The 27379-nt window shown below is 42.9% G+C and overlaps 1 protein-coding gene across 3 annotated transcripts in view; it reads left to right on the top strand.

Moving 5' to 3' along the window:
- The window catches only part of LOC126355070 (putative fatty acyl-CoA reductase CG5065), a 281962-nt gene that overhangs the window by 28936 nt on the left and 225647 nt on the right, over positions 1–27379 (top strand). The window contains exon 1 of one of the 3 annotated variants that reach the window (XM_050005240.1): positions 21557–21642. The exons of the other annotated variants lie outside the window; for them this stretch is intronic. The gene's annotated coding sequence lies outside the window, so the exon portion shown is untranslated. Of the gene's footprint in view, positions 1–21556; positions 21643–27379 lie in introns of those variants that run through there. 3 annotated transcript variants of the gene reach the window in all.

Here is a 27379-nt window from a genome sequence, read left to right on the forward strand (position 1 = left end):
GAATAGCAGAAACATGTTTTACATAAGCTCGACGAAGTATTGATGCGATGTCTGATATGTTTCTGTTTGATTTCTGTTTTCTTTTAATTTTTCCATTTCTTGAGGAAACTGCGTTTTCGAGCGCTATATGGTAAATCTGTAATTTTCTTTTTAATTTATACTACGATACACTTAAGTTTCACATTACAATTCAACAATTTTCAACTAAAACCTGACTTGAACATGGACTGTTTCAAATGCGTTATAAATACTGTCCATTTTTAAGTAATAGACAGGAAGATAACTATGTGGAACAAAAATATTCTGTAGGTTACAGCTTTCATATATCCTCACTCAGTATCTTGACGGTACATCGCTTCCGGTTTCCAGGGGAATCTAGTAAGACACTAATCGCATATCCAAACAAAGGGATAGAAATGAGGTAACGCCTGATATGTATGCAACACACCTAATGCACTGGTAATGCGGTTTCGATTTTAACTGACCAAAGCCACTATGAAAGCTACCGTACGCTGCCCTTATTTGTGCCAGTCTGCTGTAGAATACGGTATTTTTACAATTCTTCTCCTATACTCTTTGCTGATGGAGAGAATTGATGTAGCGCTCTATATGAAAATCACCGACTGTGCTGTGTGCCGTCTGTGGCTGCTTTGCATTGTTGAAATAGTCGCTATTGCAGTGTTGGGCAGTTGGCTGTTAACAGCGCGTAGCGTTGCGCAGTTGGAGGTGAGCCGCCAGCAGTGGTGGATGTGGGGAGAGAGATGGCGGAGTTTTGAGAACGGATGATCTGGACGTGTGTCCATCAGAGACAGTAAATTTGTAAGACTGGATGTCATGAACTGATGTATACATTATGACTTGAACACTGTTAAGGGAAATGCATTGTTTGTTCTTTATCAAAATCTTTCATTTGCTAACTATGCCTATCAGTAGTTAGTGCCTTCAGTAGTTAGAATCTTTTATTTAGCTGGCAGTATTGGCGCTCGCTGTATTGCAGTAGTGTGAGTAACGAAGATTTTTGTGAGGTAAGTGATTCATGAAAGGTATAGGTTAATGTTAGTCAGGGCCATTCTTTTGTAGGGATTATTAAAAGTCAGACTGCGTTGCGCTAAAAATATTTTTTGTCAGTTTAGTGTTGATCAGAATAAGTAAAGAGAGTAATGCCTGAATGCGTTCAGTTTTGCTCAGCTGTTTGAAAAGCGAGTAATGTAAGAGGTTTATCAGTACAGTCATTCATAATTTTTTCTAAGAGGACGTTTCAAATTGTGTAGACGGTTTCAAAGAGTACATTGCACTACAATCTTAGGTTTATATTAAGATTGTGAAATTCGAAGAAACGAGGAGGGTGAAACCCTTTGCCTTTTCCGACCTGCCATCGACTCCTTCAGATCGATTGGAACCGACCAACTCTGTCTCCAGCGCATGTTGACGGATATTCAATTCATAGTAGGAAATTGGAAATGTGTGGTAAAGTCTTATGGGACCAAACTGCCGAGGTCATCGGTCCCTAAGCTTACGCACTATTTAATCTAACTTAAACTAACATCCGCTAAGGACGAGACACACACCCATACCGGAGAGAGGAATCGAACTTCCGACGGGGGGAACCGCGCGGATCGTGACAAGAGGCCTTAGATGGGGCGGCTACCCCGCGCGGCCAGTTCATATTAAGGTCAAGCATTGGTGAGCTGTGCGTTTCCTATTGAGCAGGATGAACTCGTTAGAAAAATATTATTTTATTTCCAGATAGAAATCTAGGGTAACGTCTAATAGAATTGTATTTCACTGTCAGATGCTATGCACTTTGATTGTTGAACCATTATTTGAACTGCAAGCCAGCCTCCACATCTGAGCGATCATCACGGCTGTCTGCCGTCGGAGAACCCGGGTCCGGTACTGCTAGGGATTTGTCGTCGTTGGCAGTTCAGGAACGTGGTGCAGTCAGTCACGTGGTGCCAAAACACGGCCTCCTTGACCGAGCAGTAGCGGATCCAGGTCACGAAAACTGGCAAGGCCGGGAGAGCAGTGTGCTGGCCCACGCCCTCCGTACCAATGACGCCATTGGCAGAGGACGGCACGGCGGTCGGTTGGTCCCGACTGGTCTGCCAGAGTCTTTGAACGGAATTACCTGACCCACATAATTGTAGCTAACTTATTAGCACTATTCAAACATTAAATAAAAGCCTCTGTATACGAATAATAAGTTTCTCCACTACGAGATTAAAATCAAGTTTTTGGACGACTACCTACTTAAATAAAATGTTCTCTGGTTTCCAACCGCGTCAATTGGTTAAAACTACACGAACTTTCGGCCAAGCACTCCTTGGCCATTGTCAAGTGGTATGACTGCCAGTGGGCTGTTGGTGCGCCCTTATATACGCTAGCTGCCGGCTGTGACGCCACTGGTGCCCGTGACATTGCCATATATGGGCACGTTTTGAGTCGGCGTTCAATGTGCCCTCTTCAACCGCGCGATCGCTGGATCCCACGCAGCACTGAGCTGTAAGCCACCGTCTCTATTCAGGGTGTTTGTGGTAAGAACATGAGAGGTATTATCGCCTACGCTATCCAGAGAAATCTGCGTTAGCTGAGCATGCGTTAGAAAGCGGTCACCACGTAAAATTTGACGATACCTCTGGCGTGGCTCGGACTAACGGCTTCTGGGACAGTTTAATACAGGAAGCTATTAAAATAAAAATTACCACAAACACCCTGAATAGAGACAGTGGCTTACAGCTCAGCGCTGCGTGGGATCCAGCGATCGCGCGGTTGAAGAGGGCACATCGAACGCCGACTCAAAAAGTGCCTATATATGGCAATGTCACGGGCACCAGTGACGTCACAGCCGGCAGCTAGCGTATATAAGGGCACACCAGCAGCCCACTGGCAGTCATAACACTTGACAATGGCCAAAGAGTGCTTGGGCGAAAGCTCGTGTAGTTTTAACCAATTGACGCGGTTGGAAACCCGAGAAATTTTATTCAATGTTATCGCCGCGAGACTCTGCGACTACCTACTTAGGTCGCGTATATTCCCTGAAACTGAACATTTGACCAATCTCTTCTTACTCATCTTTCACAAACTAGAAAGAGTAAGGCGACCAATGTTCAAGATTTATTCCTTAACTCGAATTGCCGAATTATCAGAATTAACAGTTGTTCAACATTTCAAGGGGATGATTGTTATAGACTGTTTCGAAATTGCTACAGCTCATATTAAAAAGTAAAATGCAACGATTTTGAAAAGTATACCTCTGGAAGAATAAAATTTCGCTACACGTTGCATAGAGCTGCGACACACAATAAACGTCGTCACACACCAGTTAGGAAAGCCTGATCTACGTCGTGCTTGGCTAATTAAGTTGGAATACCGCGACATTGTGTGGGAGAGAATGCATACACTAGCGTATCTGAAAGTGTTAAACATTGAAGTGTATAAGAAAACTTTACTGATATGCGTTGATATAGGAGAAGAAAACGTACTATAAAAGTAGCTACACGGTAGTTGAACTCAAAATTAGTGAAATAAAAGTAAAACGGAATCACACTGGCAGGAATAAGTGAGCTACATTATCACTAGCTTTAATTCAAGCCAAACAAAAAATACGTGTCAGACTTCGGGAACGTTCCGGTTGCCCGACTCTTTCAATAACTAGGCTATGTCGTTTAGCTTTTAAGTCATCAGTTTTCTGACTAGTTTGATGCGGCCCGCCACGAATTCCTCTCCCGTGCCAAGTTCTTCATCTCAAAGTAGCGCTTGCAACCTACGTCCACAATTATTTGCTAGCTGTGGTCCAATATCTGCCATTCTCTACAGTTTTTTCCCTCTAGTACCATGGAAGTCATTCCTGATGTCTTAACAGATGTCCCATCATTCTGTCCCTCCTACCTGTCAGTGTTTTCCACATCTTTCCTCTCCGATTCTGCGCTTAACCTCCTCAGTCCGTACCTTATCAGTCCACCTAACTTTCAACATACGTCTGTAGCACCACATCTCCAGTGCTTCGATTCTCTTCTGTTCCGACTTTCCCACAGCCTATGTTTCACTACCATGCAATGCTGTGGCCCAAACGTACGTTCTCAGAAATGTATTCCTCAAATTAAGGCCTATTTTTGCCACTAGTAGACTTCTCTCGGCCAGGAAAGCCCTTTTTGCCAGTGCTCTTGACGTCGTACGTGCTCCGTCCGTCACAGGTTTTTTTACTGGCTAGGTTATAGAATTCCTTACCTTCATCTACTACGAAACCATGAATACTGGTGTTAAGTTTCTCGCTGTTCTCATTCCTGCTGCTTCTCATTACTTTCGTCTTTCTTCGATTTACTCTCAATCAGTATTTTATACTAATTAGACTGTTCACTCCATTCAGCAGGTCATCTAATTCTTCTTCACTTTCACTCACGATAGTAATGTCATCAGCCAGTCGTATCATTGATATCCTTTCAGCCTGAATTTTAATCCCACCCCTGAACCTTTCTTTTATTTCCATCACTGCTTTTTCGATGTACAGATTGAATAGTAGGGGCGAAAGACTACATCCCTGTCTTACACCCTTTTTAATCAGAGCACTTCCTTCTTGGTCGTTCACTCTTATTATTCCCTCTTACATATTGTATATTACCCTTCTCTCCCTATAGCTAACACCTGTTTATCTCAGAATGTCCAACATCTTGCACCATTTTGCATTGTCGACAAATCCTATGAACGAGTCTTGATTTTTCTTTAGGCTTGCTTCCATTATCAACCGCAACGTCAGAAGTACCTCTCTGGTGGCTTCAGCTATCGTAAAGCCAAACTTATCTGCGTCTAACACATCCTGAATTTTCTTTTCCATTCTTCTGTCTGTCGATTAGTAGGAGGACATATAAAAAACTATATTTTGGCAAACATCGGTAACAATGTAATGCACCAGTTCGTAATAATTCGGAATAACGCATAATAGGACATGGTGGAACAGAACATGTAAAATAGAGATTTGTGCCAATTTGTAACACTAGTACAATCTTGTTTAATTACTGGGAGCATGACGGATGTATTCTTCAGATGCTTGAAAATAAGTACAAAGGTATGACTACGACATATTATTTCCAATGCTTTTAAAATACTGCATAATCACGCGCACATCGTCTGAAACAGTATACGATTTCCCATTTAATCCCCTAACGGTAATTTTCGGCGAAAAACTGGCCAGTGGGGCTGCCGTACCCTCGACAGCGCGAGACCCGTAGCATGTGCTGCTACTGTGCTGCGTGGCTGAACCGCTCATGCTACAGGGCACTGGACATCTACCGGGTGATCAAAAAGTCAGTATAAATTTGAAAACTTAATAAACCACGGAATAATGTAGATAGAGAGGTAAAAATTGACACACATGCTTGGAGTGACATGGGGTTTTATTAGAACCTAAAAAAAATTCACAAAATGTGATGGCGCTGGACAGCAAAACGTCAGTGACTGTGCATGACAATCGTGTATAAGAGGAGCTGCAATTAGAGAGAGAGAATTAGCGCCGGAGATCATCGCCATTAGTGTCTCGTGTGTGTCGTCGTGTTTAGTGTTCAGTGTTCACCGTCACACTCCATCGTTCACCAATGCCATCGACATCTTCAGTGTTTGTGCTTCGTGTCAACAGTTTGTAGTGTGGATTGTCATCGAGTGTGAACGGCTTCATGTTTTTTATGTACATGTGTCTACTGTTTTTTCCCCGCCGTTTTGTTCCAACTCATGTGTCTTCTCTGTTTTATCATTGTACTATCTTTGGCTGAAGAGCGGCGTATTGTGCTGCTGCCAGCCTACCTGTTACACGGGTATTAAAATCACAATAAAGAAAAAAAAGAGAGAATCAGATGCGCCAGCAGTCGCAGCATGTTGACGTTACCTGAAAAGGCGCTTGTAGTGGAGCTGTATTATCAGAATGGGGGAATGTGCTAGTTCAGCGTTACGATCCTATCGCCGTAGGAAGGGGTTTCGAATGGGTAAAGGTCCGTTCACAAATGCAGCTGTGGCGAGAGTGATTTCGAAGTTCGAAGTTACGGGTTGTTTAGACGATAGACCCCGAAGTGGCCGACCGAGCACAAGGCGTAATGCTGCTGAGACAGTTCAGGAAGAAATGGAGTCTGTAGCGGGTTCGTCTATGCACGGAGAAGTCAGCGCTCGTGCAGTCGCACGTCGCACCGGCATATACCACTGTTTGGTTGGCACTGAGGAGTACCCTCCGATGCTATCCGTACAAAATCCATCGGCATCATGAACTGTTACACAGGCGATTTAGTGAAGCGGAGGGCATTTGCGGTGTGGGCGTTTCAAAAGATGGCGGAAGATGACGGTTGGTTGAGTAGCGTGTTGTGGACCGACGACGCTCATTTCACGCTCCGAGGGTCTGTCAACGCCCGCAACTGCAAAATTTGGGCTACCGAAAATCCTAGAACTGTCGTGGAAACTCCATTGCACGACGAGAAATTCACGGTATGGGTTGGATTTACCACCTCTACCGTTATCGGGCCTTTTTCTTCGAGGAAATGCGTAATTCTGCTACCGTGATGGGTGAGAGGTACGTCGATGTGATACAGAATCGCATCATCCCCGGCCTGGCTGAATGGTTCAAATGGCTCTGAGCACTGTGGGACTTAACTTCTGAGGTCATCAGTCCCCTAGAACTTAGAACTACTTAAACATAACTAACCTAAGAACATCACACAAATCCATGCCCAAAGCATGATTCGAACCTGCGACCGTAGCGGTCGCGCGGTTCTAGACTGTAGCGCCTAGAACCGCTCGGTCAACCTGGGCGGCAGCCTGGCTGATAAACACCTGCTGGAACTTTCGATGTTTATGCAGGATGGCGCTCCACCCCATATTGCTAGAAGCGTGAAAGATCTCTTGCGCGCGTCGTTTGGTGGTGATCGTGTGCTCAGCCGCCTCTTTCGTCATGCTTGGCCTCCCAGGTCCCCAGACCTAAGTCCGTGCGATTATTGGCTTTGGGGTTACCTGAAGTCACAAGTGTATCGTGATCGACCGACATCTCTAGGGATGCTGAAAGACAACATCCGACGCCAATGCCTCACCATAACTCCGGACATGCTTTACAGTGCTGTTCACAACATGATTTCTCGACTGCAGCTAATGTTGAGGAATGATGGTGAACATATTGAGCCATTTCCTGTAAAGAACATCATCTTTGCTTTGTCTTACTTTGTTATGCTAATACTGCTATTCTGATCAAATGAAGCGCCATCTGTCGGACAGTTTTTGAACTTTTGTATTTTATTTTATTTTTTTTGTTCTAATAAAACCCCATGTCATTCCAAGCATGCGTGTCAATTTGTACCTCTCTATCTACATTATTCCGTCATTTATTAAGTTTTCAAATTTATACTGACTTTTTGATCACCCGGCACATCTCAATCGTGGGAAACAGGGGCCGTGTCTGGGAGGCGAACATATCTGCACGCAATTGTGTGCCGAAGTAGAACTCTTGACACCCACACACCGCCTATCGTGTACAGTGGTCTTCGGGTACCTCTCATAGAATGACTCAAAGCTTCCGTCTATCCCCTCCTGTCAAATTATCTAGACGAAATTCCGCTTATCTTGTATGGAAGCATATCCAGAAGGAAGGATTCAGCAAAGGAAGTGGAAAATACTGCAATCAGTAAATAAAAAACCTGATTTAGTGAAGTGACATCCATGCAGGTCTCCTGGAGAAAAAAGAAATACGAGGTGGTCGAAGTTGTATCCCGTTGAAATCTTAAAAATTGTTACGTGCCGCGTTAGTAAAACGTAAGTGAGCAGAAACATCATCTGATGCGCGAGTAAAGCAGTTATTTGGAGAAATGAAGGATCTAATGATAATGAATAATCACTATTCCCTTGGAAATAACATCAGATAAGATAAACTATTACAAAAAATGTCTGTCCATGATAAATATTGCAGTTCCCTATACGCAAGGGAGGAAGTGCATGACTTAATTCCTCAGCGTCTTTTGAGGGAGATGTGCAGTTTTTTTTGTCGAAAACTTTTGGGGCTGTGGAATGAAATGTCTTGCTAAGCTCGAGTATTGAATAAAGTCTAATAGTTCCTTAGTGTTTATCATTTCGGTGAAGTCTTCGTTTAATGAACTATCGAAGCTTATCAAGTTTACGTGATAAATGGATTATAAAGGAATGGGATACTGCATTTTGTTACCTTAACAGTCTGCTTTTTAAGTATCGCCGTTTTGTGTATTCATATTCTCTGGAAAAGTAAACCAATATCTAATATTCTTATTCGCAGGATTCCCTGGAAAAAGAAAAGCCTTTTCTATTCTCGCTGAATAAATTTGCTTTCGGATTTATGAGGGAAAAACTGAAATTGTGTGAACCCGTTCAGCAAGGGTCGTATTCCGTTCAGGCACCTAGGATGTCGTAAATATTGGTCTCACGTGGAATCTCTGTGTGTTTCGGAACATACCGGCTCATATGTGAAGTGAAAGCACTGGTTACAACACGCCGCTGGGATTGTTCCGTTGTGAAGCGGGTATGACTATCGCGAACTGTATCTTCGGGAGCGTGAAATCACGACGCTGGAACAAACAGGACCTTTTGGTTTCTATTATTACGCAGCAGCGAAGGGTCCCTACGCATTTCCCTCCCTGAAACTGTTGGTCAACGCATCCAAACCTGTTGCAGTACATCTTTTCAGAATGGAATCAGGGTACGCAGCTGCAACACTGAGTTCATATTAAGGAGAAGCGGTTTCAGTGCCCACGTACGGCTGAAAGGGCAAAATTGTATTGCCTAAAACGGTCTGCCTTATACTCTCATGGGCTTTAATTAAAAACGAAAAAAATGCCCATTCATTCATTCTGGTTTAAACTTTGGTGGCTTCCATGAATAACTTGTGGGGGTGTCACGGATGGCTTCTTCAGCGAGACCAAGGTCGAGTACGTACATGCTCCGATTGAGCCAGTGCTTAGGCCATATTTCCCACCTCCGTAGCTGAGTGCACCGCGGCTGACTGCCGTGCCGTAGACCCGGTTTCGATTTCCGGTAGTGCCATGATTTTCCCTTAGTGAAAGGACTAGGATGGGATGCACTCAACCTCGAGACGCCAACTGACGGGCTACTTGACCACGTAGCAGCAGCTCCAGGTAACTAATCCAGGCACTGGCAGGGAGAGCGGTGTGCAGAACTCACGCCCCTCCACACCTCATCCACTGACGCCGCACAAAGGATGACACGGTGGTCGGTCGATACTGATAGGCCTAGTGGATGTAGTTCACGTTTTAGGCCATATTAATCTCGGTGGAGTGTTTAACGCTGTATGTTTTACTTCTCTTCCTCCTCCAAAGCTGGAATCTACCTCCTTAGACCAAAACTGCGCCCAGTACAAATTGAAATAAAACAACAGCAGTGAAGAAATAATATGTAATTTGCATAAAACTCACAAGCAGACATAAAAATTGGCCAACACACAGCACTGCCGACAGACAGATGTAAAAATAGAAACCAGTTTTAGGAACAACAAATGGTTATTCTGGAAGTGAAGATGAACTAGCTGGTGAAGATTGGAAAAGAGGAGAGAAAAGAGATGGTGGTGTGGCGGGTAGGTTAATACTCGAAACAGAGCCAGTGTTGTAGGCATGGACATCACTGTCCTTTTCAAATTGTGATGGATTATGTATCACGACTTTCATTATCGAACATACCCAATGTATTGTGACAGCGCAGTTAAAATGCCTCACCACATGCTATTCTTACTGCTCGTTTGTTCAGTCAGTACTTTCTAAGCGATGAATTTACCCCAGAGAATTATTCCGCACGATGTAAAATTGGCTACGTTTCGTACATTCTAACTTCCGGAGTCTCCCATTTCCGCTGCTTCGCTCTGACTTTTTTTTGCCTTACTCTCCAAGATTCGCAGCGAAAAGTCAAACTCAGAATGTTGTTAGACATAGGCGCAGCAAAGTTTGTCACTTTAGGTATCTCCCGACTGCTGCGGAAGTTCCGTCTCTTTAAAACTAGACGGCCTTCCATTAGGATTCTTTCCCGAATTTCTTCCTTCATCGTCCCATCTGAACTGATGTCATAGCCCAAGTCTGTTAATTTACTAACGTGTTACAGCGGCTTTCCTTCAACCGTGATCTTATGCCTTTGTTCCATTTTGTGTATAATCACAGTATTTGTTTTTTCAACTTTAATGTCCTTTCCTTCCTTTCTTCTGCTCTTACACCCATACATTGATGTCATGGTGAATTTTTTGTCCCTTAGAGGCTACTATCATGAGATCGTCTGCAAAATGCAAGTCGGTCAGTTGCATGGATTTTGTCCGGTAATTTTTGGATGTTCAGCTGTTTATCTTCATTCACACATGCCTTCATTTCCAGGCCAAAGTAGATTACAATAAGGAAGGAAGATTACATCTTCATAGAAAACGTTGCCTCCTGAAAAATTCACCAGATTTCTGATTTCTTCTCATGTAATCCACGCAGTTTTCGTACAGGCTCCTTATGGATCTAGATGAAGGCTGGCTGACTCCACTTTATGAACTTCAAGAGCTTCAGCTGTTGAGACACTGTCAGGCTCCACTTTCAATTCCCAAAATGCAGCATTAAAGATCTTGTTTTCGTCTACGCATTTTCAACCGGACGAGTGGGTAGGACTGGGCTTGATTGTATGCATGTAACCACATCCTAACAGGATGGAGCAACTGCCCATACAGCCGGCCGAACCTTGGAGCACAGTTACCCAATCTTCACAGCTGACGGACTTGTTAGCAGAGGTGAGTCTAGTCGCGGCCCTAGCTGGCCGCCCAGGGCACCTGACCTGTTAGCCTGCAATTACTTTGCGTGGGGAGCCTTAGGTCTAAGTTGTGTCGCAACAGTCTTCAAGGAGTGCAGCAGAAGATTTAGGATGAGACTGCAGCAATTCCAGCAGTCCAGCTTCGATCTGCCTTCAGCAACTTGTTGACCAGGGTCCAGAAGTGCCAAGAGATGAATGGTGGTCCCTTTCAACATATGCTATAGCCTGGTTAGTACCATGTTTCCTTTCCTCTGTTGTTTTGCTTTGTACCCTGGAACTCTGTTCTCTGGGTCACTTTGATTTGCCCCACCCTGTAGGAATAGACCCTACAATGACAGACATCGAAACATCGTAAACTATGTTTTCCGTTACTTAGTTCATGCTCGAAGAGAATTTGTTATTGGTCTTCATGCCTTGACGTTCAATATTGTTGAAACGTCCCCTTAGAACAATTATACACGACTGTGCTTAAACTGACACACAATATTTTTAGCGCAACGCAGTCTGACTTTCAATAATCCCTACAAAAGAACGGCCCTGACTAACATTAACCTATACCTTTCACAAATCACTTACCTCACAAAAATCTTCGTTACTCGAACTACTGCAATACAGCGAGCGCCACTACTACCAGCTAAATAAAAGATTCAAACTACGGAAGTCACTAACTACTGATAGGCACAGTTAGCAAATGAAAGATTTTAATAGAGAACAAACAATGTATTTACCTTTATAGTCATAATATATATATATATCAGTTCATGACACCAATTCTTACAAATTTCAAAACTCCGCCATCTCTCTCCCCACGTCCACCACCGCTGGTGCCTCACCTCCAACTGCGCAACGCTATGCGCTGTTAGCATCCAGCTGCCGCTGCCCAACACTATAATAGCAGACAACAATGCAAACCAGCCACAGACTGCACACGGCACAGCCAGTGATTTTCATACAGAGCGCTACGTGGCGGCGGCGTTACCAATAAAAAAAACCTAAACAGCCTACTTACATTGTACACTGTTCACAGTACATAAATTTCATTAATGCTACATAATTATTAAAAAATAGTTTCCAATAAGTTCAACAAAAAATGGAAATATACTCACTAGAGGAATAAATTTTAAAAAAAAATGTGTACAGTGCGTTGGCAAACAGAAAAATTCACGCTTTACTGCTGAGCTGCGTAAGGTTTCCTGCATTTCGAATGTGATGTTTCACACACATTATTTCGTTAGCTATTAACCAGCGCCGTTTCTGTCTACTTTTGTTCTGTGTATATCACCTTCCAGGGTACTTCGCCTTTAATTTCATCTCAAGCGAATCGGAAGTACTGCTGATATGGAATATTTATGATCACTTTACTACGGATTAGACATATATTTTGTACCATACATCCATGGTGCTCATCTAGGATCAAAGATGTAGAAAAGTTACAAAATAAAAACACACATTTAAAGAAAACTGATATGCTAATGTCTCTTCAGCAGAAGAAAAATGGTTCTCATCGACGATAAGTCACAAAATATTAATCATACTTTCGTTTAATAACAAACTGTGTGATCTTTGCGTTCGTGATGAATAATGAGCTACACATCATATCAAACCTACATTTAGAACCCTCTGTGATTGAGTTACTGCCTGAGACTGGAAATATCAACTATAGTATTTGTGGCAACTTGTTTTTTCCCTCCCCGCTGCCGTATCTACGTGGAGTGGGGTCCTTTGACAGTGAATTCGAATCCCTACAAGTGTAGCAATTATTAGTCAGTTAATTATTAGGCATAGTGCTCCTGGATATGTTGCGTCCAGTTTGAACGAGAAGGACGTTACGTTATGGGGTGAGGAGTCAAATGAGAAAATGAAATCCAGCCGTCGGTATGACCTAAAGCTTGATTACCAGGTTGTACACACATTTCCTGGGACGGGTTCCAAACAGTTCTGTGGCTCTACATGGATGAGTACATACTACAGTGCCAACAATAATCATCTGTCAACTAGCTACTTTAGGACTACACACCCATTCCTTTTAGAGTTTCCTGCCAGGCCAGTGAACGCAGAAGACTTACTCTTTCTGACCACGTTCACGGAATAAATTTGCCATACATTCACAAACCACGTCCACTTTCACGTAGAGCGACTCGAGAGAGCTGCGGAATCGCTAAAGCGCTGGACTGGCAGTAAACTCGCTGTGTTAGGACTTGTCAGGGCCGGTATGACCCGCCCGTACCACAGTGCTCTCGTTTCTCTTCAACTTCAGTCCGGAAATTGTTCCTGCTGACGTTTAACCGAGGCAGGTAAAAAAAAGCGAAAACCACCATTAAAACATTGACAATTCATACTACAACAGTGGGAGCATTTATAAAATGATTTAAGGGAGGACATTCATGAAACTGACCGAAAATGTCAATTTTAAGCCTGTTTTTTATTTCTTAGTAGAACGCACGGACAGTAAGATCCCAAAGTTGCAATGACGAAATCGCATTCGAAGTGCCTGAAATATAATTAAATGTGTGGAGCGATCTTCAAAATGGTTCAAATGGCTCTGAGCACTATGGGAGTTAACATCTGTGGTCATCAGTCCCCTAGAATTTAGAACTACTTAAATCTAACTAACCTAAGGACATCACACACATCCATGCCCGAGGCAGGATTCGAACCTGCGACCCTAGCAATCGCGCGGTTCCGGACTGAGCGCCTAGAACCGCGAGACCACCGCGGCCGGCTGACACGATCTTCCTGCCACCCCCACTTTTTGAGACACTCCAATACTACTTCCGTGAACAAAGATTCTGTGGATTAGTTTCAAGCAAATTTACGAGGAATACATCCACAAGACCGTGATGTATACTCTTTGGTTTCATAGATCATCTGTTACTCCGTCCCCTTCGTAACGTTAGTAAACATGCAGTTATATTTACACATATCTTACTGATCACGGAACTTAGGTAATGGCTTTAGTTATAAATTTAGAGGAAAAGATACAACCGCAGTTTGGATCCCCCACATTCTCACCATACTAGTCTACCTCTAAGAATATGACAACTGGACGGGCCTGGTGCTGCAGCGAAGCGTGGTTGTTCACGGGACTCCACCTCGGCCACAACAGAAGTTAGAGCGTATAAACTCATTTTAACAGCTCCCGAGGAATTAGGATCGTCCTTAAAATCAGCCACGTCAAAATCTAGAGCCTACGAGTACAGCGGGGGGAGGAGGAGACCATAGGCGAGAGCTGCCATTGCCGGAAGCAGAGCAGAAACAAAGAATTGCAGTGCCTCGAAGACGCATCTCAGTTACATGTTAGAGCAGAAGACTATTCGGACACGTAAAATGAGCTGTATTTATTTGTACGTATTTATTTTGTTAAAAGTTATGCACGTTTTATGTAATTAACTTTCATTTAAACTTTGTAAATAGACGAGCATTGCGTATATACCAGTTTCATAAAAAGTTTACTAATTTTGCTATAAATGAATTTAAATTTGTACATAGATAATAGTCAACACTGACAGTTCTCACTGATATGTATCAAGTATTATTTCTTGTATGGCCCTGAAACCAAAATCCAATAAATAAATAAAAACATGCTGAAAGATGACTTGGGACTCCATAAACCCGTTATTTACCGAATCCCACGCAAATGCGGTAAGGCATACACAGGACAGTCTGTGTAGGTAATCGAGAAAAAGTGCCAGCAACACAGGAGACACACTGAAATCAAGCAGTTATTATTAACACAGAGAGTAACTACGATTGTGAAAGAAGTATTCACAAGAATATTATTGTGTACTATAAAAGCTTGCCTACAACTATTCTGAGTTACAGTTAGTGATTCGATTAAACATGAAGTTTAGCTTCAGTTGCATTTCCTACACACGGTTTGCAAAGGCAAGCGATCAACCTCCTGCGGGGCAAGGTACAACTGGATATGGAACTAAGCAGACAGGCAGCACTGCTGCACCAGTTACATTATTCAACTCAGGAAATGGTGTCCTGTTGCGAGTCTCTAACGAGTAAGGGAGAAACCAGTTTTACAGCAGCTACTTGCTGGCACTCCCGACCGCTTTAATCACATGTCACACGTGATTCCTGAAGCATCAGTATTCATAGTAAGGCATAGAAACATATGTCTGTGGCCTGACACAAAAATCGCGAGCTAGCCTAACTAGTGCCCGTGAGTAGTCGCCCCGGCAACGTCGAGGAGAATTTTCGCCTGCGCGCTTCTTAGGAACCGGCAGGTTTTCAACCTTACAAATGCCACAAGCCTCAGATGAAGTTTGTTAACATCGCACTGGTAATAAAAGCCAGCCGCCAGCATTTTTTATTCGTATTCCATTATTCCCCTGCAACAACAGGGCATAGGACTACCCAAATAGTAACATAAATTGGTGGCAAAATACTAACACGAATTCGTTACAGAAAAATGGAAAAACCGGTAGAAGACGACCTTGGGGAAGATCATTTTGGAGTCCAGAGAAATATAGGAACACGTGAGCAATACCGACCCTGCGACTTATCTTACAAGATACAGGGTGTTTCAAAAATGACCGGTATATTTGAAACGGCAATAAAAACTAAACGAACAGCGATAGAAATACACCGTTTGTTGCAATATGCTTGGGACAACAGTACATTTTCAGGCGGATAAACTTTCGAAATTACAGTAGTTACAATTTTCAACAACAGATGGCGCAGCAAGTGATGTGAAAGATATAGAAGACAACGCAGTCTGTGGGTGCGCCATTCTGTACATCGTCTTTCTGCTGTAAGCGTGTGCTGTTCACAACGTGCAAGTGTGCTGTGGACAATATGGTTTATTCCTTAGAAAAGAGGATTTTTTCTGGTGTTGGAATTCCACCGCCTAGAACACAGTAACCAAAGGACCGAAAAGCGATACAATAAAGGATCTGTTTGAAAAATTTCAACGGACTGGGAACATGACGGATGAACGTGCTGGAAAGGTAGGGCGACCGTGTACGTCAACCACAGAGGGCAACGCGCAGCTAGTGCAGCAGGTGATCCAACAGCGGCCTCGGGTTTCCGTTCGCCATGTTGCAGCTGCGGTCCAAATGACGCCAACGTCCACGTATCGTCTTATGCGCCAGAGTTTACACCTCTATCCATACAAAATTCAAACGCGGAAACCCCTCAGCGCCGCTACCATTGCTGCACGAGAGACATTCGCTAACGATATAGTGCACAGGATTGATGACGGCTATATGCATGTGGGCAGCATTTGGTTTACTGACGAAGCTTATTTTTACCTGGACGGCTTCGTCAATAAACAGAACTGGCGGATATGGGGAACCGAAAAGCCCCATGTTGCAGTCCCATCATCCCTGTATCCTCAAAAAGTACTGGTCTGGGCCGCCATTTCTTCCAAAGGAATCATTGGCTCATTTTTCAGATCCGAAACGATTACTGCATCACGCTATCTGGACATTCTTCGTGAATTTGTGGCGGTACAAACTGCCTTAGAAGACACTGCGAACACCTCGTGGTTTATGCAAGATGGTGCCCGGCCACATCGCACGGCCGACGTCTTTAATTTCCTGAATGAATATTTCGATGATCGTGTGATTGCTTTGGGCTATCCGAAACATACAGGAGGCGGCGTGGATTAGTTTCCCTGTTCGCCAGACATGAACCCCTGTGACTTCTTTCTGTGGGGACACTTGAAAGACCAGGTGTACCGCCAGAATCCAGAAACAATTGAACAGCTGAAGCAGTACATCTCATCTGCATGTGAAGCCATTCCGCCAGACACGTTGTCAAAGGTTTCGGGTAATTTCATTCAGAGACTACGCCATATTATTGCTACGCATGGTGGATATGTGGAAAATATCGTACTATAGAGTTTCCCAGACCCCAGCGCCATCTGTTGTCGACAATTGTTACTACTGTAATTTCGAAAGTTTGTCTGCCTGAAAATGTACTGTTGTCCCAAGCATATTGCAACAAACGGTGTATTTCTATCGCTGCTCGTTTAGTTTGTATTGCCGTTTCAAATATACCGGTCATTTTTGAAACACCCTGTAGATTAAGAAAAGGGAAACCTATATTTACAGCATAGACTTAGAGAATGTTTTTGACAGTCCTGAATGGAACACTCTCCTTGAAATTCTGAAGGCAGCTGGAGTAAAATCCAGGGAGCGAAAGGCTATTCACGATTTGTGCAGAAACCAGACGACAATTATAACAGTCAAAGGGCATGAAAGGGAGGCAGGGTTGAAAAGGGAGTGAGACAGGGTTGTAGCCTCCGATGTTATTCAATATGTACACTGAACAAGCAGCAAAGGAAACCAAAAAAAATCTGGAATAGGAATTTTAGTTCAGGGAGAAGAAATGAAAACTTTAAGGTTTGCCGATGACATTGTAATTCTGTCAGAGACAGCAAAGGACTTGGAAGAGCAGTTGAACTGAAAGAACAGTGTCTTGGAAGGATGAAAATAAACAAAAACAAAGCAAGGATAATGGAATGTAGTCGAATTAAATTAAGTGAGGCTAAGAGAATTATAGTAGGAAACGAGATACTGAAAGTAGCACATAAGCTTTGCTATTTGGGTAGCAAAATAACTGATGATGGCTGAAGTAGAGGGGACATAAAATGTAGACTGGCAATAGCAAGTAAAGCATTTCTGAAGAAGAGAAATCTGTTAACATAGAATATAGATTTAATGGTTAGAAAGTCTTTTCTGAAGGTAATTGTCTGGAGTGTAGCCATGTGCGGAAGTGAAACAAGGACAATAAACAGTTTAGATAAAAAAAAGAATAGACGCTGTCGGAATGCACTGCTACAGAAAGATGATGAAGATCAGGTGGGTCGGTGACGTAACTAACAAGGATATACTAAACAGAAGTGTGGAAACAATTTGGTAGCACAACTTGACCAAAAGAAAGTGATAGGTTTATAGGAGACACTCTGAGACGTCAAGGGATCACCAGTTTAATAGTAGAGGGTAGTGTGGTGGGTAACAATAATCATATAGGAAGACCAAGAGATGAATATAGTAAGCATAATCAGAAAGATGTAGGTTGTAGTAGTTATTCGGAGATGAAGAGGCTCGCACGGAATAGAGCAGCATGGAGAGCTGTATCAAACCAGTCTTCGGACTGAAGACCACAACAACAACATGAAGTGAGTATAAACATAGATATTCTTATAGTAAATGTAAGCTACAAATCAGAGTGACAGTATGTTCAACTTCGCTACGTGGGTATGTTTATCACGCTCTAAGCGGACTACAGACAAGTACTGCAACAGACAAGGCTAAAAAAAGAAGGAAGGCAGACCAGGGTTTAGCTTTCAGTCGACGACGATGTCATTAGAGCCGAGGCACAGGCTGGGATTGGTTAAGGATGGGGAACCATCACGGCATTCGGTTTAAGACATGTGTGGAAACCACAGAAAACCTAAATGTGGATGGCAGGATTGGAATTTGAACCCCACTCCCTCCAATCCCTCTCCTCCCAAATCTGTTTCCAGTTCTTTAACTACAGCGTCCTATTTTTGGGTCTATGTTACATCGTTGGTTATCGCATGGTGCTCGAGAATTAGAAGTATTGCGCTTACTTACAAATGGTTCAAATGGCTCTGAGCACTATGGGACTTAACTTATGAGGTCATCAGACCCCTAGAACTTAGAAATACTTAAACCTATCTTACCTAAGGACATCATACACATCCATGATCGAGACAGGATTCGAACCTGCGACCGTAGCGGACGCGCGGTTCCAGACTGTAGCGCCTAGAACCACGCTCAGTTACATTTCACAAACATGTGTTTGACTATATGATAATTCATCTCCCTAATTGCGCATTTTTTCAGATATTTTTATCTTTAGTTGGGCCGAAGCACAATTCTTCTGTAAAACAAATACGCAAGCCCATTTCCCAAAAAGTGTAGTTTATCTTCATTGCTCCTTTGTGTGGTATCGCTTCCTCTGTGAACTCATGTGGTTTGTTAGGTCATGTGTACTTTTGCATCTTACGCAGAGCAGTTCTCGCAGTCAACTATAGCAACCGAATTTGACAGTGATTTGCGATATGGCATACCAGGTGTAGAAGTATGAAACCGGAATTTGGTTGCAATAATTACACGTCTATTGTTTGAAACTGATGAACAATATTTTATTCCGGCAGGCAATGAATGCCACGCCAACAAAACAGTTCTTATTTTGAAGCGAACCAGTCAGCGAGCCATTTTCGTACATTTTCATACGAACTGAAGCATTGTTCAGCGAAAGCGTGTCCCAGTCATGCAAACAGATGATAATCGGACGAAACCAAGTCTGACGAATAAGCCGAATGCCCTAGTATTACCAAAATGATCACCTCTGTTGTTTTCCTGACCCGTTTTGCTGTGTGTGATGGGGTGTTATCATGGAGCAATATTACTTTGTGTTGCTTTTTTCCATATTCCGGTCGTTGTTCACGCAATCATTCGCTGTTCGTAGCGATCAGTGTTAACGGTTTCACCAGGTTTTAGCACCTCATAATAGATGATCCGCTTCTGATTTCACCAAAAACAGAGCATTGTCTTCTTTCCAAAGCGATTTAGTCTTGCAGTGGATGCCGATGGTCTGCCTGGATTCACCCATGATTTACGACGCTTAGGATTCCCAAAGTATATCCATTTTTCATCACCTGTCAGTATTCGATGGAGAAACGACTGTCTTTTGCATGCGACGAGCAGCAGTTCACAAGTGGTCTTTCGATTTCCTTACTGTCTGTCATGCGGAATCCATATTCCCACTTTCTGCACCTTTCCCATAGCTTTCAAAAGAAGAGAAACAGGTTCTGCGTCACATTCAGTTGTTCCGCGAGTACCTGTTGAGTTTGAGTGTCATTTTCGTCCAATATGGCCTGCAATTGGTTGTCTTCGAACTTTTTCGATGGTTTCCCGCACTCGTTTTCACGTCAAAATCACCACTTTTGAATTTTTTGAACCACTCGAAACACTGTGTTTTCCCAAGAGCATGTTCGCCGAAAGCTTCGACAAACATTCGGTGCTATTCTACAGCACTTTTCTTCAAATGATAACAGAAAACCAATGCTCGTCCGCAAATCGTAGTTCGTAGACACAAAAGTCGACATGTTTACCGGTTTGAAACAGATACCGATGTATGTGTCTTGGATTAATGTGTGTTGCTATTCGTCGTCAACCGTTAAACGAAACAGATGGCACTGCAGACGTGATCTCACGAGCCTACACTGACGGCTAGCATCATCCGTAGGGAAATTCCGTCTTATAAATATCACACTCTTACGGGAATCAGCGAAATGCCGCAGTAGTGTGCGATGTAAGTTGAGGATGTGGGTCTGACAGGAGGCGTCCTAGGGTAGTCTGTGTGGCTGTGGTGACTACTGTGACAGGAACGCAAAGTGGTCAGCGTATCTGCCTGGGAAGCAGGACACCCAGCTTTGAATCCAAGTCCTGCACAAATTTTTAGCTTGCCCCTGGCAGCTAACGTCGTTAATTCCTTTGCATCTTGACCCAACATATTCATCTTGGGTTCTGGCTACGTTGGCCGTGGCACAGCGGTTAACATGACAGAGTGGTTGAATCAGTAAGGTAACACGAGTTCCCAAGGGTGCACTAATACCTCACACAATTTAAACTCCAAGTCTATATAAGAGACGGTTAAAGCTTTCAAACGCTGCCAGTAGATGGTAATAATTGTGAAGTTGCACTTCACAATACAGGCTCTACATAGTCAATGATTAAATTGTGAGGTGTAGTAATTTTGGTATATAAAGAAAATGGCCCTGCTGTGATAGAGCTTCGGGAAATACTAAATACAATAGATCAGCTTCTTAAACAATAACATTAACATGGCTGCCGGTCGATTTGCGTATGTCAGAGAGAACAATGGGCAAAGTTCCACACAGAGGGAAGATCGATCCCTGATCACAAAAGAAAACTTTGTCTCTGTACAAAAATAAAATAGCACTTAAATCTGTCAGTATCATTTATCAACAGTTCTTGTGTCACAGTGCGAAATTCACAACGCTCTACTGTTCAAACTTAAAGGTTTAATCTTTCTACCACACTGTTAATAAACCGAAAAGTGTCTGTATTATTCATCAAAATATGTAAACATTAGTTCTGTAACAATAAAAATCCACGTGGTTCAATTATTGGCACTACTGTCAAACTTACAGGTTGAGCTGTACTTGGCGATGACTGACTGACTGAACGCTGTTGCACAGTGGAAACATGACACTTCGATGCTCTCTGCCGTGCAATAGCGGTAGAAATCACCCTCTGCCACGTAACATTGATAAATAGTACCCCCACCCACCCAGCACCGATACCGTCATGCGTTTATCCTTTCCCTGCTTGCATACAACTAGACGGTCATTAAGGGGATACTGAGTCTGTACAAAGAAGTGCAGCACACGGCTCAAAATATCCATTGCCCTTCTACTAATATCAAGTGCAAATAAAATCACCCTTATACCAAATCTCTTCAGTCCTCGACCGATCATCACAAACATACTTTTTCTGTTTCGGGATCACAGAATTATAAATACCATGCATTTAAAGTGTGCACAGTTGCTATTAGACGATTTGTGTGTGTGTGTGTGTGTGTGTGTGTGTGTCGAGGAGGCTAGGATGAAGAAATATGGACTGCCCGTAACGAAAGGAGAGGAACTATTTCATGTAATGTCGCCGCAAGGCAGCTGATACTGTATTAAAGTTTGTTTTGAGCGTTTTGTAATGTGACTGAACTTTTACTGATACTTTTCTTGCCGATGTCCGCTTCTATTTCCGAGCAAAACGCAGCTCATCTGCCTTCGTACGCGCCCAGACTGCCAGTTACTACAGTTGCAGGTTTGGTGGTTCATTCCTTGACCAACACAAGGTAAGCGCTGAACGGTAGCAATCGCTGACATGTGCCGACATCTGTCGCTCCTATAGTTTGACTGCAGGATGTTCCACGTTGTTGAAATGCTGAATGTTTCCTCGAAGTTGAACCATCGTTATTTTACTCTTCTAATCATTAGTTTTAAAATATTATCCACTTTTTATAACATATGTAAGAATTATAATACAACCAAAAATGTACATCTTTACGCCTATACATAGATACACATGCTGATTAATAGCTTGATATCTAGGTAACGCTTGAGAATGAGTCGACGCTCGACTCCGGTAACGCAAAATAAAATATAACAAAAGCTGCTCTGGTGGATCTTAATACAACAGTATGCATTTCTTACAATCTATTTAGCCTGCAGACTATAAACACTAGAACTGTTCAGATTATTCCTGATATTAATCCAACACCTTATTTAGCGTCTTGTTTCCACTGTCCTATTGAATATAGTAGGTGAAAGGCTACTGCCTCGTCGCTCTCCTTTGTTCTTTGTTACCTCTCCCTATTCGGTGAGTCCATTGTTCTTTGAAGCCGCTCTATAAGATTTCGCGCTTTCACTTGTCTGTAGCAAGCCATGGAACAAAGATATATCTGTTTCCTTTCCATTGCCGAACTTAAATGAACTTTATTGAGGGTGTTTAACTAAGTGACTTGTTGCTGTGGTATTTAGAAAGCGTGTCGCAGGCCATTCCTCTTGTATAAAACACACAACAATCTTAAGTTTGAAATGTGAATGTTGCATTGTTACCAGACGATGCATTAGTGTCTGATTTTATGTCTGAGGCTTGTTAATAATATTCGGTGAAGAGCAGTTACTCTTTTGAAGTAGTGTTCAGTTAAGGTAACCTATTGTGTTTAAGTTTTCACCCGTAGCAAATGTCACGCTACTATTCCAACGGTTCTGGATTCTATTCTAGTATGTTGTCGAATGATGTAATACCGTGACAGCATTCAGGAGACCGCAGTCCAAATCCCTTTGCGGCAATCCAGACGTCGGTTTCCCGTGGTATACCTTTAACTCACGATGTGATGTCTCTCAGAAGGAACCCCTCGAATGTGAGGTCGCAAAAGGCCCATGATGTTTACGCCATTGGATGTCTCACATATTGTCTACTACGCAACTACAATACTGGCTGGTAGAACCACTTGTATGAACATCAAGAGCTCAGATGGAAACCCAGTTCTAAGCAAAGAAGGGAAAGCAGGAAGGTGGAAGGAGTATATAGAGGGTCTATACAAGTTCGATGTACTTGAGGACAATATTATGGAAATGGAAGAGGATGTAGATGAAGATGAAATGGGAGATACGATACTGCATGAAGAGTTTGACAGAGCACTGAAAGATCTGAGTCGAAACAAGGCCCCCGGAGTAGACAACATTCCATTGGAACTACTGACGGGCTTGGGAGAGCCAGTCCTGACAAAACTCTACCATCTGGTGAGCAAGATGTATGAGGCAGGCGAAATACCCTCAGACTTCAAGAAGAATATAATAATTCCAATCCCAAAGAAAGCAGGTGTTGACAGATGTGAAAATTACCGAACTATCAGTTTAATAAGTCACAGCTGCATAATACTAACGCGAATTCTTTACAGACGAATGGAAAAACTAGTAGAAGCCGACCTCGGGGAACATCAGTTTGGATTCGGTAGAAATGTGGGAACACGTGAGGCAATACTGTCCCTACGACTTACCTTAGAAGGTAGATTAAGGAAGGGCAAACCTACGTTTCTAGCATTTGTAGACTTAGAGAAAGCTATTAACAATGTTGATTGGAATACTCTCTTTCAAATTCTGAAGGTAGCCGGGATAAAATACAGGGAGCGAAAGGCTATTTACAATTTGTACAGAAACCAGATGGCAGTTATAAGAGTCGAGGGACATGAAAGGGAAGCAGTGGTTGGGAAGGGAGTAAGACATGGTTGTAGTCTCTCCCCGATGTTATTCAATCTGTATATTGAGCAAGCAGTAAAGGAAACAAAAGAAAAATTCGGAGTAGGTATTAAAATCCATGGAGAAGAAATAAAAATGTTGAAGTTCGCCGATGACATCGTAATTCTGTCAGAGATAGCAAAGGACTTGGAAGAGCAGTTGAACGGAATGGATAGTGTCTTGAAAGGAGGATATAAGATGAACATCAATAAAAGCAAAACGAGGATAATGGAGTGTAGTCGAATTAAGTCGGGTGATGCTGAGGGGATTAGATTAGGAAATGAGACACTTAAAGTTGTAAAGGAGTTTTGCTATTTGGGGAGCAAAATAACTGATGATGGTCGAAGTAGAGACGATATAAAATGTAGACTGGCAATGGCAAGGAAAGCGTTTCTGAAGAAGAGAAATTTGTTAACATCGAGTATAGATTTAAGTGTCAGGAAGTCATTCCTGAAAGTATTTGTATGGAGTGTAGCCATGTATGGAAGTGAAACATGGACGATAAATAGTTTGGAGAAGAAGAGAATAAAAGCTTTCGAAATGTGGTGCTACAGAAGAATGCTGAAGATTAGATGGGTAGATCACATAACTAATGAGGAAGTATTGAATAGGATTGGGGAGAAGAGAAGTTTGTGGCACAACTTGACCAGAAGAAGGGATAGGTTGGTAGGACATGTTCTGAGGCATCAAGGGATTACCAATTTAGTATTGGAGGGCAGCGTGGAGGGTAACAATCGTAGAGGGAGGCCAAGACATGACTACACTAAGCAGATTCAGAAGGATGTAGGTTTCAGTAGGTACTGGGAGATGAAGAAGCTTGCACAAGATAGAGTAGCATGGAGAGCTGCATCAAACCAGTCTCAGGACTGAAGACCACAACAACAACAACAACAACAACAAAAATGGCAACAGGGGGTGGGACTGGACACAGCATGAAGCTACAGAGCGTAGCTAAACAGATTAGTCGACGAGTAGCTCACAACAGTGTTAGGTTCAAAATGGCTCTGAGCACTATGGGACTTAACATCTGTGGTCATCAGTCCCCTAGAACTTAGAACTACTTAAACCTAACTAACCTAAGGACATCACACACATCCATGCCCGAGGCAGGATTCGAACCTGCGACCGTAGCAGTCACGCGGTTCCGGACTGAGCCCCTTAACCGCGAGACCACCGCGGCCGGCAACAGTGTTAGAGTGCTAGTGGTGTTGATACAAAGCAGAGCAACGGCAATGATAAAAAAAGAACATTGAATAATGTCTACGACAACAGTTGCCGAAGTTTACATTTCGTCAGAGAAGGGACAAAGGAATTTCGCAGATGGAGAAAGACGTGGCAGGTGATATATAAACGTTTCTGCAGGATGAGTCAATGGAATGTGTGGTGTTACATAAGCTCGACTGTGCGCAGTATAATACGTGCTTAACAAGGGAAAGTGTCGAGCCATGTAGTTCATCATCCTTGTCCGACAGGGAGCCTCAACGCCCGTCTTCAGTGAAACGTAGCAAAGGACAATCGCTGTCCAAGGAGGATGATCGTGTACTGCATAAGAAAAAATACGGATTATCAAGGGAGGACAAGGCGCACTTAATACAAAAACTGATGTCTACACGTTTCAAGTATGCTCGATACAAATTACAGGATGTGCGTTGCAGTGATTTACTGGGTTGTCCACATCAAACTGCGCGCGAAATAGATAACTGCGATTTCAAGGGATGCAGTGGATGATTGCATAACTGCGAACAGTGCTACAGAATTGGAAGACGTAAGACAACGAAATTTCAAAGAAAGCAAGCAAATTGCGGAATCGGCCCGAAAAATTTGTAGGTGATATAAACAAACTTGTTCCATAATGAGATTTTCACTCTGCAGCGGAGTGTGCGATGATATGGAACTTCCTGGCAGATTAAAACTGTGTTCCCGACTGAGACTCGAGCTCGGGACCTTTGCCTTTCGCGGACAAGTGTTCTACCATCTGAGCTACCCAAGCACGACTCAAGCCCCGTCCTCACAACTTTACTTCTGCCAGTACCTCGTCTCCTACCTTTGAATCTTTACAGAAGCTCTCCTGCGAACCTTTGCAGAACTAGCACTCCTGAAAGAAAGGATATTGCGGAGACATGGTTCCGCTGCAGAGTGAAAATCTCGTTCTAGAAACGTCCCCCAGGCTGTGGCTATGCCATGTCTCCACAATATCCTTTCTTTCAGGAGTGCTAGTTCTGCAAGTTTCGCAGGAGAGCTTCTGTAAAGTCTGAAAGATAGGAGACGAGGTACTGGCCGAAGTAAAGCTGTGAGAACAGGGCGTGAGTCGTGCTTGGCTAGCTCAGACGGTAGAGCACTTGCCCGCCATAGGCAAAGGTCCCGAGCTCGAGTCTCAGTCGGGAACACAGTTTTAATCTGCCAGGAAGTTTCAAACTTGTTCCGTAGTTCAGTAATGAATTTGAAGAGGAAATACCTATGAAAGGAACCCTGGAAATTAGAGATATCAAGAGAAGCTGCATCAAGATCAACTAACGTCAGCACCCTCACACATTCGTATACAATTATGCCGACTGTTAATCTGGATAGTAAATTGGTTGGAAAGTTATTTAGTGTGGTGCGAGAAGTTGGAGGTGCTCTGCCCCCTCAGTTCTTTCTCGTGTGCGTGATATTGCAAGTGCTGTAGGGAATATTTACGTCACAGCAAGCAAAAGTGGAAATATGGGCGTAAGAGAACTTTAATTACGGTATGAGCTCTGCTTTTGACCAATAGCTGCTCGAAATAACTTGCTTTTGCTTGATTCCTGGTCTGTGTATAAAAGTCATACTCCTTTAGAGCAAACTATGCCTCCTGAAAAATTTGTGACATTGCAGCTCATACCACCTGGAACCACTGGACAAATTCAGCCTCTGGATATTCTTTTTCTATGTCTATAAAACATGTTGTACTGTCGGCAGCTACGCCTTGAAAGATGTCCGATTTCACGATAAGCTCTGTGTCTATGAAACATATCGTTCAATCGGCAGCTACGCCTTAAAAGATGGTCAATTTCACGTTAAGCTCTGTGTCTATGAAACATATTATTGTGCTATCGGCAGCTACGCCTTAAAAGATAATTTCACGATAACCACTGTGTCAATGAAACATATTATCGTTCTATCGGCAGCTGCTCCTTAAAAGATGGCCAATTTCACGATTAGCTCCACAACAGACTGTTTCGCATTCGTTTGCATGCCATGACATTCCATCAGCGCTCATCATCCCCTTACACATTCTTGCATTCTTTAACAGACGATACGTAACTGAACGCCCTGAAGGGTTTCTAACTCCCAAGGAGTTACCTTTGATCTTAAATTTTCTCCTGTAGGCGGAAAACCTCTTCTAATGCACTGCATACTAATGAGCAGATTGAATTACATTCATCATTTGCGTTTGCTCTTTGCTGCCAAACGAAGGATACATTTACAGTAACTTTCTGTTTCACCAATGAAATATACTAAAGGGAAGAAATAGTAATACCAAAACAAGTAATGTAGAGTAATGAAGTCTCGGGAATAACTTTATCTAGGTAACCTATCTAAGTATTTAATATTGCAATACCACAGGTTAATGTAAGCGCGAGATAAGACATGTAAAATGTAAAATGCTGGTACATTAACAACCGGTGTAACCGCCAGAACTTTAATGCAAGAATGCAAACATGCATGCATAGGTACCGGGCGTCAGTTTGAGGGATGGAGTACCATGTTTGATGACTTGGTCGGTCGTTACAGGAACGGTTAATGCTTTTCGCGGATGACGCTGGAGTT

The sequence above is a fragment of the Schistocerca gregaria genome, chromosome 3 (genome assembly GCF_023897955.1).
Source record: "Schistocerca gregaria isolate iqSchGreg1 chromosome 3, iqSchGreg1.2, whole genome shotgun sequence".
NCBI lineage: Eukaryota > Metazoa > Arthropoda > Insecta > Orthoptera > Acrididae > Schistocerca > Schistocerca gregaria.